Genomic DNA, 13,231 nt, shown 5'->3' on the forward strand with positions numbered 1-13,231 from the left:
CGTGCTCGGCTATTGGTGATGGGAAACGGTGGTGCGGATGAAAAAGAGGATGGACATGGTACAAAATAGAGCAGACAAAGAGCGGGAGGAGCAAGCATAAGGTAAAATGAGTGCATAACATGTCGGATGCGATCATACCAGCATCAGAACTCCGAAGTTAAGCGTGCTTGGGCGAGAGTAGTACTAGGATGGGTGACCTCCTGGGAAGTCCTCGTGTTGCATCCCTCCTTTTTTGCGTCACGCGGCGACATTCATGGTGAAGTTAGGACGATATTTTTTTGCGGGCACTCGTGCTCGGCTATTGGTGATGGGAAACGGTGGTGCGGATGAAAAAGAGGATGGACATGGTACAAAATAGAGCAGACAAAGAGCGGGAAAAGCAAGCATAAGGGAAAATGAGTGCATAACATGTCGGATGCGATCATACCAGCACTAAAGCACCGGATCCCATCAGAACTCCGAAGTTAAGCGTGCTTGGGCGAGAGTAGTACTAGGATGGGTGACCTCCTGGGAAGTCCTCGTGTTGCATCCCTCCTTTTTTGCGTCACGCGGCGAATATCATTGTGAAGTTTGGTTGATATTTTTTTGCGGGCACTCGTGCTCGGCTATTGGTGATGGGAAACGGTGGTGCGGATGAAAAAGAGGATGGACATGGTACAAAATAGAGCAGACAAAGAGCGGGAAAAGCAAGCATAAGGGAAAATGAGTGCATAACATGTCGGATGCGATCATACCAGCACTAAAGCACTGGATCCCATCAGAACTCCGAAGTTAAGCGTGCTTGGGCGAGAGTAGTACTAGGATGGGTGACCTCCTTGGAAGTCCTCGTGTTGCATCCCTCCTTTTTTGCGTCACGCGGCGACATTCATGGTGAAGTTAGGACGATATTTTTTTGCGGGCACTCGTGCTCGGCTATTGGTGATGGGAAACGGTGGTGCAGATGAAAAAGAGGATGGACATGGTACAAAATAGAGCAGACAAAGAGCGGGAAAAGCAAGCATAAGGGAAAATGAGTGCATAACATGTCGGATGCGATCATACTCAAAGACTAAAGCACCGGATCCCATCGAACTCCGAAGTTAAGCGTGCTTGGGCGAGAGTAGTACTAGGATGGGTGACCTCACAGGAAGTCCTCGTGTTGCATCCCTCCTTTTTTGCGTCACGCGGCGACATTCATGGTGAAGTTAGGACGATATTTTTTGCGGGCACTCGTGCTCGCTATTGGTGATGGGAAACGGTGGTGCGGATGAAAAAGAGGATGGACATGGTACAAAATAGAAGCGTATAAAGAGCGGGAGGAGCAAGCATAAGGGAAAATGAGTGCATAACATGTTGGATGCGATCATACCAAAGACTAAAGCACCGGATCCCATCGAACTCCGGTTAAGCGTGCTTGGGCGAGAGTAGTACTAGGATGGGTGACCTCCTGGAAGTCCTCGTGTTGCATCCCTCCTTTTTTGCGCCACGCGGCGACATTCATGGTGAAGTTAGGACGATATTTTTTGCGGGCACTCGTGCTCGGCTATTGGTGATGGGAAACAGTGGTGCGGATGAAGAAGAGGATGGACATGGTACAAAATAGAGCGAGACAAAGAGCGGGAAAAGCAAGCATAAGGGAAAATGAGTGCATAACATGTCGGATGCGATCATACCAAAGCACTAAAGCACCGGATCCCATCGAACTCGAAGTTAAGCGTGCTTGGGCGAGAGTAGTACTAGGATGGGTGACCTCCTGGGAAGTCCTCGTGGTGCATCCCTCCTTTATTGCGTGCCGCGGCGAGTCCCATGGTGAAGTTAGGACGATATTTTTTTGCGGGCACTCGTGCTCGGCTATTGGTGATGGGAAACGGTGGTGCGGATGAAAAAGAGGATGGACATGGTACAAAATAGAGCAGACAAAGAGCGGGAGGAGCAAGCATAAGGGAAAATGAGTGCATAACATGTCGGATGCGATCATACCTGCACTAAAGCACCGGATCCCATCAGAACTCGGTTAAGCGTGCTTGGGCGAGAGTAGTACTAGGATGGGTGACCTCACTGGAAGTCCTCGTGTTGCATCCTCCTTTTTGCGTCACGCGGCGACATTCATGGTGAAGTTAGGACGATATTTTTGCGGGCACTCGTGCTCGCTATTGGTGATGGGAAACGGTGGTGCGGATGAAAAAGAGGATGGACATGGTACAAAATAGAGCAAGACAAAGAGCGGGAGGAGCAAGCATAAGGGAAAATGAGTGCATAACATGTCGGATGCGATCATACCGGCACTAAAGCACCGGATCCCATCGTAACTCCGAAGTTAAGCGTGCTTGGGCGAGAGTAGTACTAGGATGGGTGACCTCTGGGAAGTCCTCGTGTTGCATCCCTCCTTTTTTGCGTCACGCGACGACATTCATGGTGAAGTTAGGATGATATTTTTTGCGGGCACTCGTGCTCGGCTATTGGTGATGGGAAACGGTGGTGCGGATGAAAAAGAGGATGGACATGGTACAAAATAGAGCGGACAAAGAGCGGGAGGAGCAAGCATAAGGGAAAATGAGTGCATAACATGTCGGATGCGATCATACCAAAGATTAAAGCACCGGATCCCCATCGAACTCCGGTTAAGCGTGCTTGGGCGAGAGTAGTACTAGGATGGGTGACCTCCGGGAAGTCCTCGTGTTGCATCCCTCCTTTTTTGCGCCACGCGGCGACATTCATGGTGAAGTTAGGACGATATTTTTTGCGGGCACTCGTGCTCGGCTATTGGTGATGGGAAACGGTGGTGCGGATGAAAAAGAGGATGGACATGGTACAAAATAGAGCAGACAAAGAGCGGGAAAAGCAAGCATAAGGGAAAATGAGTGCATAACATGTCGGATGCGATCATACTCAAAGACTAAAGCAACCGGATCCCATCGAACTCCGGTTAAGCGTGCTTGGGCGAGTAGTACTAGGATGGGTGACCTCCTGGAAGTCCTCGTGTTGCATCCCTCCTTTTTTGCGTCACGCGGCGACATTCATGGTGAAGTTAGGACGATATTTTTTTGCGGGCACTCGTGCTCGGCTATTGGTGATGGGAAACGGTGGTGCGGATGAAAAAGAGGATGGACATGGTACAAAATAGAGCAGACAAAGAGCGGGAAAAGAAAGCATAAGGGAAAATGAGTGCATAACATGTCGGATGCGATCATACCGGCACTAAAGCACCGGATCCCATCGTAACTCCGAAGTTAAGCGTGCTTGGGCGAGAGTAGTACTAGGATGGGTGACCTCTGGGACGTCCTCGTGTTGCATCCCTCCTTTTTTGCGTCACGCGGCGACATTCATGGTGAAGTTAGGATGATATTTTTTGCGGGTACTCGTGCTCGGCTATTGGTGATGGAAACGGTGGTGCGGATGAAAAAGAGGATGGACATGGTACAAAATAGAGCAGACAAAGAGCGGGAAAAGCAAGCATAAGGGAAAATGAGTGCATAACATGTCGGATGCGATCATACCAAGCACTAAAGCACTGATCCCATCAACTCCGGTTAAGCGTGCTTGGGCGAGAGTAGTACTAGGATGGGTGACCTCCTGGGAAGTCCTCGTGTTGCATCCCTCCTTTTTTGCGTCACGCGGCGACATTCATGGTGAAGTTAGGACGATATTTTTTGCGGGCACTCGTGCTCGGCTATTGGTGATGGGAAACGGTGGTGCAGATGAAAAAGAGGATGGACATGGTACAAAATAGAGCAGACAAAGAGCGGGAAAAGCAAGCATAAGGGAAAATGAGTGCATAACATGTCGGATGCGATCATACCAGCACTAAAGCACCGGATCCCATCATAACTCCGAAGTTAAGCGTGCTTGGGCGAGAGTAGTACTAGGATGGGTGACCTCCTGGGAAGTCCTCGTGTTGCATCCTCCTTTTTGCGTCACGCGGCGACATTCATGGTGAAGTTAGGACGATATTTTTTTGCGGGCACTCGTGCTCGGCTATTGGTGATGGGAAACGGTGGTGCAGATGAAAAAGAGGATGGACATGGTACAAAATAGAGCAGACAAAGAGCGGGAGGAGCAAGCATAAGGGAAAATGAGTGCATAACATGTCGGATGCGATCATACCAAGACTAAAGCACCGGATCCCATCGAACTCCGAAGTTAAGCGTGCTTGGGCGAGTAGTACTTGTATGGGTTACCTCCTGGAAGTCCTCGTGTTGCATCCCTCCTTTTTTGCGTCACGCGGCGACATTCATGGTGAAGTTAGGACGATATTTTTTTGCGGGCACTCGTGCTCGGCTATTGGTGATGGGAAACGGTGGTGCGGATGAAAAAGAGGATGGACATGGTACAAAATAGAGCAGACAAAGAGCGGGAAAAGCAAGCATAAGGGAAAATGAGTGCATAACATGTCGGATGCGATCATACCAGCACTAAAGCACCGGATCCCATCAGAACTCCGAAGTTAAGCGTGCTTGGGCGAGAGTAGTACTAGGATGGGTGACCTCACAGGAAGTCCTCGTGTTGCTTCCCTTCTTTTTGCGTCACGCGGCGACATTCATGGTGAAGTTAGGACGATATTTTTTTGCGGGCACTCGTGCTCGGCTATTGGTGATGGGAAACGGTGGTGCGGATGAAAAAGAGGATGGACATGGTACAAAATAGAGCAGACAAAGAGCTGGAAAAGCAACCATAAGGGAAAATGAGTGCATAACATGTCGGATGCGATCATACCGGCACTAAAGCACCGGATCCCATCGAACTCCGAAGTTAAGCGTGCTTGGGCGAGTAGTACTAGGATGGGTGACCTCCTCGGGAAGTCCGCCTGTAGCATCCCTCCTTTTTTGCGTCACGCGGCGACATTCATGGTGAAGTTAGGAGTTTATTTTTTGCGGGAACTCGTGCTCGGCTATTGGTGATGGGAAACGGTGGTGCGGATGAAAAAGAGGATGGACATGGTACAAAATAGAGCAGACAAAGAGCGGGAGGAGCAAGCATAAGGGAAAATGAGTGCATAACATGTCGGATGCGATCATACCAGAACTAAAGCACCGGATCCCATCAGAACTCCGAAGTTAAGCGTGCTTGGGCGAGAGTAGTACTAGGATGGGTGACCTCTTGGGAAGTCCTCGTGTTGCATCCCTCCTTTTTTGCGTCACGCGGCGACATTCATGGTGAAGTTAGGATGATATTTTTTTGCGGGCACTCGTGCTCGGCTATTGGTGATGGGAAACGGTGGTGCGGATGAAAAAGAGGATGGACATGGTACAAAATAGAGCAGACAAAGAGCGGGAGGAGCAAGCATAAGGGAAAATGAGTGCATAACATGTCGGATGCGATCATACCGGCCACTAAAGCACCGGATCCCATCGGAACTCCGAAGTTAAGCGTGCTTGGGCGAGTAGTACTAGGATGGGTGACCTCCTGGAAGTCCTCGTGTTGCATCCCTCCTTTTTGCGTCACGCGGCGACATTCATGGTGAAGTTAGGACGATATTTTTTGCGGGCACTGCGTGCTCGGCTATTGGTGATGGGAAACGGTGGTGCGGATGAAAAAGAGGATGGACATGGTACAAAATAGAGCGGACAAAGAGCGGGAAAAGCAAGCATAAGGGAAAATGAGTGCATAACATGTCGGATGCGATCATACCGGCACTAAAGCACCGGATCCCATCGTAACTCCGAAGTTAAGCGTGGTTGGGAGAGAGTAGTACTAGGATGGGTGACCTCGTGGGAAGTCCTCGTGTTGCATCCCTCCTTTTTTGCGTCACGCGGCGACATTCATGGTGAAGTTAGGACGATATTTTTTTGCGGGCACTCGTGCTCGGCTATTGGTGATGGGAAACGGTGGTGCGGATGAAAAAGAGGATGGACATGGTACAAAATAGAGCAGACAAAGAGCGGGAAAAGCAAGCATAAGGGAAAATGAGTGCATAACATGTCGGATGCGATCATACCAGCACTAAAGCACCGGATCCCATCAGAACTCCGAAGTTAAGCGTGCTTGGGCGAGAGTAGTACTAGGATGGGTGACCTCCTGGGAAGTCCTCGTGTTGCATCCCTCCTTTTTGCGTCACGCGGCGACATTCATGGTGAAGTTAGGATGATATTTTTTTGCGGGCACTCGTGCTCGGCTATTGGTGATGGGAAACGGTGGTGCGGATGAAAAAGAGGATGGACATGGTACAAAATAGAGCAGACAAAGAGCGGGAAAAGCAAGCATAAGGGAAAATGAGTGCATAACATGTCGGATGCGATCATACCAGCACTAAAGCACCGCAACCCATCAGTACTCCGAAGTTAAGCGAGCTTTTGCGAGAGAAGTCCGAGGCAGGGTGTCCACCGTGGAAGTCCTCGTGTTGCATCCCTCCTTTTTTGCGTCACGCGGCGACATTCATGGTGAAGTTAGGACGATATTTTTTTGCGGGCACTCGTGCTCGGCTATTGGTGATGGGAAACGGTGGTGCGAGATGAAAAAGAGGATGGACATGGTACAAAATAGAGCGGACAAAGAGAGCGGGAAAAGCAAGCATAAGGGAAAATGAGTGCATAACATGTCGGATGCGATCATACCGCACTAAAGCACCGGATCCCATCGTAACTCCAAGTTAAGCGTGCTTGGGCGAGAGTAGTACTAGGATGGGTGACCTCCTGGGAAGTCCTCGTGTTGCATCCCTCCTTTTTTGCGTCACGCGGCGACATTCATGGTGAAGTTAGGACGATATTTTTTTGCGGGCACTCGTGCTCGGCTATTGGTGATGGGAAACGGTGGTGCAGATGAAAAAGAGGATGGACATGGTACAAAATAGAGCAAACAAAGAGCGGGAGGAGCAAGCATAAGGGAAAATGAGTGCATAACATGTCGGATGCGATCATACCAGCACTAAAGCACTGGATCCCATCTGAACTCCGAAGTTAAGCGTGCTTGGGCGAGAGTAGTACTAGGATGGGTGACCTCCTGGGAAGTCCTCGTGTTGCATCCCTCCTTTTTTGCGTCACGCGGCGACATTCATGGTGAAGTTAGGACGATATTTTTTTTTGCGGGCACTCGTGCTCGGCTATTGGTGATGGGAAACGGTGGTGCGGATGAAAAAGAGGATGGACATGGTACAAAATAGAGCAGACAAAGAGCGGGAGGAGCAAGCATAAGAGAAAATGAGTGCATAACATGTCGGATGCGATCATACCAGCACTAAAGCACCGGATCCCATCAACTCCGTAGTTAAGCGTGCTTGGGCGTGATTAGTACTAGGATGGGTTACCTCCCTGGTAGTCCTCGTGTTGCATCCCTCCTTTTTTGCGTCACGCGGCGACATTCATGGTGAAGTTAGGACGATATTTTTTTGCGGGCACTCGTGCTCGGCTATTGGTGATGGGAAACGGTGGTGCGGATGAAAAAGAGGATGGACATGGTACAAAATAGAGCGGACAAAGAGCGGGAGGAGCAAGCATAAGGGAAAATGAGTGCATAACATGTCGGATGCGATCATACCACGCACTAAAGCACCGGATCCCATCGAACTCGGGTTAAGCGTGCTTGGGCGAGAGTAGTACTAGGATGGGTGACCTCTTGGGAAGTCCTCGTGTTGCATCCCTCCTTTTTGCGTCACGCGGCGACATTCATGGTGAAGTTAGGACGATATTTTTTTGCGGGCACTCGTGCTCGGCTATTGGTGATGGGAAACGGTGGTGCAGATGAAAAAGAGGATGGACATGGTACAAAATAGAGCAGACAAAGAGCGGGATGAGCAAGCATAAGGGAAAATGAGTGCATAACATGTCGGATGCGATCATACCAGCACTAAAGCACCGGATCCCATCGAACTCCGGTTAAGCGTGCTTGGGCGAGAGTAGTACTAGGATGGGTGACCTCCTGGGAAGTCCTCGTGTTGCATCCCTCCTTTTTTGCGTCACGCGGCGACATTCATGGTGAACTTAGGATGATATTTTTTTGCGGGCACTCGTGCTCGGCTATTGGTGATGGGAAACGGTGGTGCGGATGAAAAAAAGGATGGACATGGTACAAAATAGAGCAGACAAAGAGCGGGAAAAGCAAGCATAAGGGAAAATGAGTGCATAACATGTCGGATGCGATCATACCAGCACTAAAGCACCGGATCCCATCAGAACTCCGAAGTTAAGCGTGCTTGGGCGAGAGTAGTACTAGGATGGGTGACCTCCTGGGAAGTCCTCGTGTTGCATCCCTCCTTTTTTGCGTCACGCGGCGACATTCATGGTGAAGGTAGGACGATATTTTTTTGCGGGCACTCGTGCTCGGCTATTGGTGATGGGAAACGGTGGTGCAGATGAAAAAGAGGATGGACATGGTACAAAATAGAGCAGACAAAGAGCGGGAAAAGCAAGCATAAGGGAAAATGAGTGCATAACATGTCGGATGCGATCATACCGAGACTAAAGCACCGGATCCCATAATAACTCCGAAGTTAAGCGTGCTTGGGCGAGAGTAGTACTAGGATGGGTGACCTCCTGGGAAGTCCTCGTGTTGCATCCCTCCTTTTTTGCGTCACGCGGCGACATTCATGGTGAAGTTAGGATGATATTTTTTTGCGGGCACTCGTGCTCGGCTATTGGTGATGGGAAACGGTGGTGCGGATGAAAAAGAGGATGGACATGGTACAAAATAGAGCAGACAAAGAGCGGGAAAAGCAAGCATAAGGGAAAATGAGTGCATAACAAGTCGGATGCGATCATACCAGCACTAAAGCACTGGATCCCATCAGAACTCCGAAGTTAAGCGTGCTTGGGCGAGTAGTACTAGGATGGGTGACCTCCTGGGAAGTCCTCGTTTTGCATCCCTCCTTATTTGCGTCACGCGGAGACATTCATGGTGAAGTTAGGACGATATTTTTTTGCGGGCACTCGTGCTCGGCTATTGGTGATGGGAAACGGTGGTGCGAGATGAAAAGAGGATGGACATGGTACAAAATAGAGCGGACAAGAGCGGGAAAAGCAAACATAAGGGAAAATGAGTGCATAACATGTCGGATGCGATCATACCAAAGACTAAAGCACCGGATCCCATCGAACTCCGAAGTTAAGCGTGCTTGGGCGAGTAGTACTAGGATGGGTGACCTCCTGGGAAGTCCTCGTGTTGCATCCCTCCTTTTTTGCGTCACGCGGCGACATTCTTGGTGAAGTTAGGACGATATTTTTTGCGGGCACTCGTGCTCGGCTATTGGTGATGGGAAACGGTGGTGCAGATGAAAAAGAGGATGGACATGGTACAAAATAGAGCAGACAAAGAGCGGGAAAAGCAAGCATAAGGGAAAATGAGTGCATAACATGTCGGATGCGATCATACCAGCACTAAAGCACCGGATCCCATCAGAACTCCGAAGTTAAGCGTGCTTGGGCGAGAGTAGTACTAGGATGGGTGACCTCACTGGAAGTCCTCGTGTTGCATCCCTCCTTTTGCGTCACGCCGACATTCATGGTGAAGTTAGGACGATATTTTTTGCGGGCACTCGGGCTCTGCTATTGGTGATGGGAAACGGTGGTGCGGATGAAAAAGAGGATGGACATGGTACAAAATAGAAGCGGACAAAGAGCGGGAGGAGCAAGCATAAGAGAAAATGAGTGCATAACATGTCGGATGCGATCATACCAAAGACTAAAGCACTGGATCCCATCGAACTCCGAAGTTAAGCGTGCTTGGGCGAGAGTAGTACTAGGATGGGTGACCTCTCGGGAAGTCCTCGTGTTGCATCCCTCCTTTTTGCGTCACGCCGCGACATTCATGGTGAAGTTAGGACGATATTTTTTTGCGGGCACTCGTGCTCGGCTATTGGTGATGGGAAACGGTGGTGCGGATGAAAAGAGGATGGACATGGTACAAAATAGAGCGGACAAAGAGCGGGAGGAGCAAGCATAAGGGAAAATGAGTGCATAACATGTCGGATGCGATCATACCAAAGCACTAAAGCACCGGATCCCATCAACTCCGAAGTTAAGCGTGCTTGGGCGAGAGTAGTACTAGGATGGGTGACCTCTTGGGAAGTCCTCGTGTTGCATCCCTCCTTTTTTGCGTCACGCGGCGACATTCATGGTGAAGTTAGGACGATATTTTTTTGCGGGCACTCGTGCTCGGCTATTGGTGATGGGAAACGGTGCGGATGAAAAAGAGGATGGACATGGTACAAAATAGAGCAGCACAAAGAGCGGGATGAGCAAGCATAAGGGAAAATGAGTGCATAACATGTCGGATGCGATCATACCAAGCACTAAAGCACCGGATCCCATCGTAACTCCGAGTTAAGCGTGCTTGGGCGAGAGTAGTACTAGGATGGGTGACCTCCTGGGAAGTCCTCGTGTTGCATCCTCCTTTTTGCGTCACGCGGCGACATTCATGGTGAAGTTAGGATGATATTTTTTTGCGGGCACTCGTGCTCGGCTATTGGTGATGGGAAACGGTGGTGCGGATGAAAAAGAGGATGGACATGGTACAAAATAGAGCAGACAAAGAGCGGGAAAAGCAAGCATAAGGGAAAATGAGTGCATAACATGTCGGATGCGATCATACCAGCACTAAAGCACCGGATCCCATCAGAACTCCGAAGTTAAGCGTGCTTGGGCGAGAGTAGTACTAGGATGGGTGACCTCCTGGGAAGTCCTCGTGTTGCATCCCTCCTTTTTTGCGTCACGCGGCGACATTCATGGTGAAGGTATGACGATAAAATTGTGCGGGCACTCGTGCTCGGCTATTGGTGATGGGAAACGGTGGTGCGGATGAAAAAGAGGATGGACATGGTACAAAATAGAGCAGACAAAGAGCGGGAAAAGCAAGCATAAGGGAAAATGAGTGCATAACATGTCGGATGCGATCATACCAGCACTAAAGCACTGGATCCCATCAGAACTCCGAAGTTAAGCGTGCTTGAAGGCGAGTAGTACTAGGATGGGTGACCTCACGGGAAGACCTCGTGTTGAATCCCGCATTTTTTGCGACACGCGGCGACATTCATGGTGAAGTTAGGATGATATTTTTTTGCGGGCACTCGTGCTCGGCTATTGGTGATGGGAAACGGTGGTGCGGATGAAAAAGAGGATGGACATGGTACAAAATAGAGCAGACAAAGAGCGGGAAAAGCAAGCATAAGGGAAAATGAGTGCATAACATGTCGGATGCGATCATACCAGCACTAAAGCACCGGATCCCATCAGTTCGGGGAAGTTAAGCGTGCTTGGGCGAGAGTAGTACTAGGATGGGTGACCTCCTGGGAAGTCCTCGTGTTGCATCCCTCCTTTTTGCGTCACGCGGCGACATTCATGGTGAAGTTAGGACGATATTTTTTGCGGGCACTCGTGCTCGGCTATTGGTGATGGGAAACGGTGGTGCGGATGAAAAAGAGGATGGACATGGTACAAAATAGAGCAGACAAAGAGCGGGAAAAACAAGCATAAGGGAAAATGAGTGCATAACATGTCGGATGCGATCATACCAGCACTAAAGCACCGGATCCCATCGAACTCCGGTTAAGCGTGCTTGGGCGAGAGTAGTACTAGGATGGGTGACCTCCTAGGAAGTCCTCGTGTTGCATCCCTCCTTTTTGCGTCACGCGGCGACATTCATGGTGAAGTTAGGACGATATTTTTTTGCGGGCACTCGTGCTCGGCTATTGGTGATGGGAAACGGTGGTGCGGATGAAAAAGAGGATGGACATGGTACAAAATAGAGCAGACAAAGAGCGGGAAAAGCAAGCATAAGGGAAAATGAGTGCATAACATGTCGGATGCGATCATAACAGCACAAAAGCACAGGATCCCATCAGAACTCCGAAGTTAAGCGTGCTTGGGCGAGAGTAGTACTAGGATGGGTGACCTCCTGGGAAGTCCTCGTGTTGCATCCCTCCTTTTTTGCGTCACGCGGCGACATTCATGGTGAAGTTAGGACGATATTTTTTTGCGGGCACTCGTGCTCGGCTATTGGTGATGGGAAACGGTGGTGCGGATGAAAAAGAGGATGGACATGGTACAAAATAGAGCAGACAAAGAGCGGGAGGAGCAAGCATAAGGGAAAATGAGTGCATAACATGTCGGATGCGATCATACCAAAGACTAAAGCACCGGATCCCATCGGAACTCCGAAGTTAAGCGTGCTTGGGCGAGAGTAGTACTAGGATGGGTGACCTCTGGGAAGTCCTCGTGTTGCATCCCTCCTTTTTTGCGTCACGCGGCGACATTCATGGTGAAGTTAGGACGATATTTTTTGCGGGCACTCGTGCTCGGCTATTGGTGATGGGAAACGGTGGTGCGGATGAAAAAGAGGATGGACATGGTACAAAATAGAGAGCAGACAAAGAGCGGGAGGAGCAAGCATAAGGGAAAATGAGTGCATAACATGTCGGATGCGATCATACCAGCACTAAAGCACCGGATCCCATCAGAACTCCGAAGTTAAGCGTGCTTGGGCGAGAGTAGTACTAGGATGGGTGACCTCCTGGGAAGTCCTCGTGTTGCATCCCTCCTTTTTTGCGTCACGCGGCGACATTCATGGTGAAGTTAGGACGATATTTTTTTGCGGGCACTCGTGCTCGGCTATTGGTGATGGGAAACGGTGGTGCGGATGAAAAAGAGGATGGACATGGTACAAAATAGAGCAGACAAAGAGCGGGATGAGCAAGCATAAGGGAAAATGAGTGCATAACATGTCGGATGCGATCATACCGGCACTAAAGCACCGGATCCCATCGAACTCCGGTTAAGCGTGCTTGGGCGAGTAGTACTAGGATGGTTGACCTCCTGGGAAGTCCTCGTGTTGCATCCCTCCTTTTTTGCGTCACGCGGCGACATTCATGGTGAAGTTAGGACGATATTTTTTGCGGGCACTCGTGCTCGGCTATTGGTGATGGGAAACGGTGGTGCGGATGAAAAAGAGGATGGACATGGTACAAAATAGAAGCGGACAAAGAGCGGGAAAGCAAGCATAAGGGAAAATGAGTGCATAACATGTCGGATGCGATCATACCAAAGCACTAAAGCACCGGATCCCATCGAACTCCGAAGTTAAGCGTGCTTGGGCGAGAGTAGTACTAGGATGGGTGACCTCCACAGGAAGTCCTCGTGTTGCATCCCTCCTTTTTTGCGTCACGCGGCGACATTCATGGTGAAGTTAGGACGATATTTTTTGCGGGCACTCGTGCTCGGCTATTGGTGATGGGAAACGGTGGTGCGGATGAAAAGAGGATGGACATGGTACAAAATAGAGCAGACAAAGAGCGGGAAAAGCAAGCATAAGGGAAAATGAGTGCATAACA

General features: G+C 49.8%; 35 non-coding genes and 8 pseudogenes across 35 annotated transcripts; all 43 read left to right on the forward strand.

The window, feature by feature from the left end:
• Window positions 1-124: 124 nt before the first annotated feature.
• Window positions 125-225, forward strand: LOC127320050 (5S ribosomal RNA; annotated as a pseudogene).
• A 188-nt stretch (window positions 226-413) lies between these two features.
• On the forward strand, window positions 414-532 carry LOC127320026 (5S ribosomal RNA). The gene has a single exon (XR_007862902.2). It is a non-coding gene; the product is annotated as a 5S ribosomal RNA (ribosomal RNA).
• A 188-nt stretch (window positions 533-720) lies between these two features.
• On the forward strand, window positions 721-839 carry LOC139834851 (5S ribosomal RNA). The gene has a single exon (XR_011750518.1). It is a non-coding gene; the product is annotated as a 5S ribosomal RNA (ribosomal RNA).
• A 188-nt stretch (window positions 840-1,027) lies between these two features.
• LOC139834759 (5S ribosomal RNA) lies at window positions 1,028-1,147 on the forward strand. The gene has a single exon (XR_011750494.1). It is a non-coding gene; the product is annotated as a 5S ribosomal RNA (ribosomal RNA).
• Window positions 1,148-1,334: 187 nt separating this feature from the next.
• Window positions 1,335-1,450, forward strand: LOC127319463 (5S ribosomal RNA; annotated as a pseudogene).
• Window positions 1,451-1,638: 188 nt separating this feature from the next.
• LOC139834751 (5S ribosomal RNA) lies at window positions 1,639-1,757 on the forward strand. Its single transcript, XR_011750478.1, has one exon. It is a non-coding gene; the product is annotated as a 5S ribosomal RNA (ribosomal RNA).
• A 188-nt stretch (window positions 1,758-1,945) lies between these two features.
• Window positions 1,946-2,061, forward strand: LOC139834750 (5S ribosomal RNA). The gene has a single exon (XR_011750477.1). It is a non-coding gene; the product is annotated as a 5S ribosomal RNA (ribosomal RNA).
• A 184-nt stretch (window positions 2,062-2,245) lies between these two features.
• LOC139834732 (5S ribosomal RNA) lies at window positions 2,246-2,363 on the forward strand. Its single transcript, XR_011750431.1, has one exon. It is a non-coding gene; the product is annotated as a 5S ribosomal RNA (ribosomal RNA).
• A 187-nt stretch (window positions 2,364-2,550) lies between these two features.
• LOC139834794 (5S ribosomal RNA) lies at window positions 2,551-2,667 on the forward strand (annotated as a pseudogene).
• A 187-nt stretch (window positions 2,668-2,854) lies between these two features.
• Window positions 2,855-2,970, forward strand: LOC139834845 (5S ribosomal RNA; annotated as a pseudogene).
• A 188-nt stretch (window positions 2,971-3,158) lies between these two features.
• On the forward strand, window positions 3,159-3,276 carry LOC139834735 (5S ribosomal RNA). Its single transcript, XR_011750448.1, has one exon. It is a non-coding gene; the product is annotated as a 5S ribosomal RNA (ribosomal RNA).
• A 186-nt stretch (window positions 3,277-3,462) lies between these two features.
• Window positions 3,463-3,577, forward strand: LOC139834782 (5S ribosomal RNA; annotated as a pseudogene).
• Window positions 3,578-3,764: 187 nt separating this feature from the next.
• LOC139834859 (5S ribosomal RNA) lies at window positions 3,765-3,883 on the forward strand. The gene has a single exon (XR_011750528.1). It is a non-coding gene; the product is annotated as a 5S ribosomal RNA (ribosomal RNA).
• A 186-nt stretch (window positions 3,884-4,069) lies between these two features.
• Window positions 4,070-4,184, forward strand: LOC139834775 (5S ribosomal RNA; annotated as a pseudogene).
• A 188-nt stretch (window positions 4,185-4,372) lies between these two features.
• Window positions 4,373-4,491, forward strand: LOC139834856 (5S ribosomal RNA). The gene has a single exon (XR_011750525.1). It is a non-coding gene; the product is annotated as a 5S ribosomal RNA (ribosomal RNA).
• A 187-nt stretch (window positions 4,492-4,678) lies between these two features.
• On the forward strand, window positions 4,679-4,795 carry LOC139834770 (5S ribosomal RNA; annotated as a pseudogene).
• A 187-nt stretch (window positions 4,796-4,982) lies between these two features.
• Window positions 4,983-5,101, forward strand: LOC139834816 (5S ribosomal RNA). The gene has a single exon (XR_011750514.1). It is a non-coding gene; the product is annotated as a 5S ribosomal RNA (ribosomal RNA).
• A 188-nt stretch (window positions 5,102-5,289) lies between these two features.
• On the forward strand, window positions 5,290-5,406 carry LOC139834740 (5S ribosomal RNA). The gene has a single exon (XR_011750457.1). It is a non-coding gene; the product is annotated as a 5S ribosomal RNA (ribosomal RNA).
• A 187-nt stretch (window positions 5,407-5,593) lies between these two features.
• Window positions 5,594-5,712, forward strand: LOC139834737 (5S ribosomal RNA). Its single transcript, XR_011750453.1, has one exon. It is a non-coding gene; the product is annotated as a 5S ribosomal RNA (ribosomal RNA).
• A 188-nt stretch (window positions 5,713-5,900) lies between these two features.
• Window positions 5,901-6,019, forward strand: LOC139834852 (5S ribosomal RNA). Its single transcript, XR_011750520.1, has one exon. It is a non-coding gene; the product is annotated as a 5S ribosomal RNA (ribosomal RNA).
• Window positions 6,020-6,206: 187 nt separating this feature from the next.
• On the forward strand, window positions 6,207-6,325 carry LOC139834817 (5S ribosomal RNA; annotated as a pseudogene).
• Window positions 6,326-6,516: 191 nt separating this feature from the next.
• LOC139834753 (5S ribosomal RNA) lies at window positions 6,517-6,633 on the forward strand. Its single transcript, XR_011750482.1, has one exon. It is a non-coding gene; the product is annotated as a 5S ribosomal RNA (ribosomal RNA).
• Window positions 6,634-6,821: 188 nt separating this feature from the next.
• Window positions 6,822-6,940, forward strand: LOC139834776 (5S ribosomal RNA). The gene has a single exon (XR_011750510.1). It is a non-coding gene; the product is annotated as a 5S ribosomal RNA (ribosomal RNA).
• A 190-nt stretch (window positions 6,941-7,130) lies between these two features.
• LOC139834757 (5S ribosomal RNA) lies at window positions 7,131-7,247 on the forward strand. Its single transcript, XR_011750489.1, has one exon. It is a non-coding gene; the product is annotated as a 5S ribosomal RNA (ribosomal RNA).
• A 188-nt stretch (window positions 7,248-7,435) lies between these two features.
• LOC139834763 (5S ribosomal RNA) lies at window positions 7,436-7,552 on the forward strand. The gene has a single exon (XR_011750503.1). It is a non-coding gene; the product is annotated as a 5S ribosomal RNA (ribosomal RNA).
• Window positions 7,553-7,739: 187 nt separating this feature from the next.
• On the forward strand, window positions 7,740-7,855 carry LOC127319388 (5S ribosomal RNA). Its single transcript, XR_011750437.1, has one exon. It is a non-coding gene; the product is annotated as a 5S ribosomal RNA (ribosomal RNA).
• Window positions 7,856-8,043: 188 nt separating this feature from the next.
• LOC139834858 (5S ribosomal RNA) lies at window positions 8,044-8,162 on the forward strand. The gene has a single exon (XR_011750527.1). It is a non-coding gene; the product is annotated as a 5S ribosomal RNA (ribosomal RNA).
• Window positions 8,163-8,350: 188 nt separating this feature from the next.
• Window positions 8,351-8,469, forward strand: LOC127319435 (5S ribosomal RNA). The gene has a single exon (XR_011750438.1). It is a non-coding gene; the product is annotated as a 5S ribosomal RNA (ribosomal RNA).
• Window positions 8,470-8,657: 188 nt separating this feature from the next.
• On the forward strand, window positions 8,658-8,774 carry LOC139834728 (5S ribosomal RNA). Its single transcript, XR_011750424.1, has one exon. It is a non-coding gene; the product is annotated as a 5S ribosomal RNA (ribosomal RNA).
• Window positions 8,775-8,961: 187 nt separating this feature from the next.
• Window positions 8,962-9,078, forward strand: LOC139834755 (5S ribosomal RNA). Its single transcript, XR_011750486.1, has one exon. It is a non-coding gene; the product is annotated as a 5S ribosomal RNA (ribosomal RNA).
• A 187-nt stretch (window positions 9,079-9,265) lies between these two features.
• On the forward strand, window positions 9,266-9,384 carry LOC127319283 (5S ribosomal RNA). Its single transcript, XR_011750517.1, has one exon. It is a non-coding gene; the product is annotated as a 5S ribosomal RNA (ribosomal RNA).
• Window positions 9,385-9,568: 184 nt separating this feature from the next.
• LOC139834741 (5S ribosomal RNA) lies at window positions 9,569-9,687 on the forward strand. The gene has a single exon (XR_011750462.1). It is a non-coding gene; the product is annotated as a 5S ribosomal RNA (ribosomal RNA).
• Window positions 9,688-9,873: 186 nt separating this feature from the next.
• Window positions 9,874-9,992, forward strand: LOC139834734 (5S ribosomal RNA). Its single transcript, XR_011750444.1, has one exon. It is a non-coding gene; the product is annotated as a 5S ribosomal RNA (ribosomal RNA).
• Window positions 9,993-10,178: 186 nt separating this feature from the next.
• LOC127319417 (5S ribosomal RNA) lies at window positions 10,179-10,297 on the forward strand. Its single transcript, XR_007862503.2, has one exon. It is a non-coding gene; the product is annotated as a 5S ribosomal RNA (ribosomal RNA).
• A 186-nt stretch (window positions 10,298-10,483) lies between these two features.
• On the forward strand, window positions 10,484-10,602 carry LOC127319481 (5S ribosomal RNA). The gene has a single exon (XR_007862516.2). It is a non-coding gene; the product is annotated as a 5S ribosomal RNA (ribosomal RNA).
• Window positions 10,603-10,790: 188 nt separating this feature from the next.
• Window positions 10,791-10,909, forward strand: LOC127319391 (5S ribosomal RNA). The gene has a single exon (XR_011750472.1). It is a non-coding gene; the product is annotated as a 5S ribosomal RNA (ribosomal RNA).
• Window positions 10,910-11,097: 188 nt separating this feature from the next.
• On the forward strand, window positions 11,098-11,216 carry LOC127319431 (5S ribosomal RNA). The gene has a single exon (XR_011750458.1). It is a non-coding gene; the product is annotated as a 5S ribosomal RNA (ribosomal RNA).
• A 186-nt stretch (window positions 11,217-11,402) lies between these two features.
• On the forward strand, window positions 11,403-11,518 carry LOC127319298 (5S ribosomal RNA). The gene has a single exon (XR_007862489.2). It is a non-coding gene; the product is annotated as a 5S ribosomal RNA (ribosomal RNA).
• A 187-nt stretch (window positions 11,519-11,705) lies between these two features.
• On the forward strand, window positions 11,706-11,824 carry LOC127319345 (5S ribosomal RNA). The gene has a single exon (XR_007862496.2). It is a non-coding gene; the product is annotated as a 5S ribosomal RNA (ribosomal RNA).
• A 188-nt stretch (window positions 11,825-12,012) lies between these two features.
• LOC127319252 (5S ribosomal RNA) lies at window positions 12,013-12,131 on the forward strand. Its single transcript, XR_007862479.2, has one exon. It is a non-coding gene; the product is annotated as a 5S ribosomal RNA (ribosomal RNA).
• A 189-nt stretch (window positions 12,132-12,320) lies between these two features.
• On the forward strand, window positions 12,321-12,439 carry LOC127319393 (5S ribosomal RNA). Its single transcript, XR_007862501.2, has one exon. It is a non-coding gene; the product is annotated as a 5S ribosomal RNA (ribosomal RNA).
• Window positions 12,440-12,627: 188 nt separating this feature from the next.
• LOC127319291 (5S ribosomal RNA) lies at window positions 12,628-12,741 on the forward strand. The gene has a single exon (XR_011750495.1). It is a non-coding gene; the product is annotated as a 5S ribosomal RNA (ribosomal RNA).
• A 187-nt stretch (window positions 12,742-12,928) lies between these two features.
• Window positions 12,929-13,049, forward strand: LOC127319239 (5S ribosomal RNA). Its single transcript, XR_007862466.2, has one exon. It is a non-coding gene; the product is annotated as a 5S ribosomal RNA (ribosomal RNA).
• The last annotated feature ends 182 nt before the right edge of the window (window positions 13,050-13,231 follow it).

The sequence above is a fragment of the Lolium perenne genome, unplaced genomic scaffold, assembly GCF_019359855.2.
Source record: "Lolium perenne isolate Kyuss_39 unplaced genomic scaffold, Kyuss_2.0 unplaced63, whole genome shotgun sequence".
Lineage (NCBI taxonomy): Eukaryota > Viridiplantae > Streptophyta > Magnoliopsida > Poales > Poaceae > Lolium > Lolium perenne.